Source organism: Equus przewalskii, chromosome 7 (assembly GCF_037783145.1).
Source record: "Equus przewalskii isolate Varuska chromosome 7, EquPr2, whole genome shotgun sequence".
Classification (NCBI taxonomy): domain Eukaryota; kingdom Metazoa; phylum Chordata; class Mammalia; order Perissodactyla; family Equidae; genus Equus; species Equus przewalskii.
In genome coordinates, this window is record NC_091837.1 from 46989457 (window position 1) to 46990409 (window position 953).

The window sequence follows — 953 nt, forward strand, 5'->3', positions numbered from 1 at the left end:
TTCATTTGTTCAGCTGGGTACCTTCAGGTCTGGGCTAAGAGCACAGGGCACATTTAGACCATCCTCAACAAAACAAAAAACAGGCAAAATCTCAACCAGTGAGATTGAAATTGCCCTTTGAAGCTGGCGGGGACTGAAGCCTTAAAAAATGCTAGTGGTTCCCACAGGGTTTCAGATATCAGGACATCGGTGATGCAGACACTGGGAGCCCTTCAACTCCTCTCTTGTCCAGCTTCCTCACTGATAACCTCCCTGACTTTGTTATTCTTTCAAACTCTGAAGAACAAGAGCGACTGTGAGAGGCCTTAATAAAAGGTAGCTTTTTACATGTGCAGAGTCCTCCCTGGCCTCTGAAGCCTGAACCCTACAGAAGAACCTTGAACTTCACATCCTCCCCAACCGCCGCCATCCCCACGAACTGAAAACTGAAGCCTCCTAATACTTCTGCAGACTCCCAGACCCTTCCTTCTTTGTGGATGAGTTTGCTCTCAGTCCCTTGTGCTCCTCACCCCACCAGGGTCAGCCCCACTCCCCTCATACCCCATCAACTCCAGTCATGAAATTTAACATTTTCTCCAAGCTTCCCCAAAAGAACCAACGTGCACAAAAGCATTGGTGAGCAATGTGGACTTTACAAATTATTCCACTGGGAACATGGAATACCAGTGTTGGCCCCGATCCTGACGAGAAACTTCAAAGTCCACACTGGACTTTACCTTTGTTGTAAGTCCTGTCTCATCCCCTTGGCTCTTGGAGGGGGAGGGAAGAGCATCTCCCCTCATACAGCATCCAGCCTGGTGTTCTCAAGTCTTCCCTTTCCACTCCTAATGTGGAGCCACCCAGCCTTCCATTCCCTTGACTGGGGCCACACGTGAAAACCTTCGAGTCCTCCGCACGAGACGCACCAAGTTCCCCTCCACAGACGGCAGTTGTGTTTATACATTACAAATAGG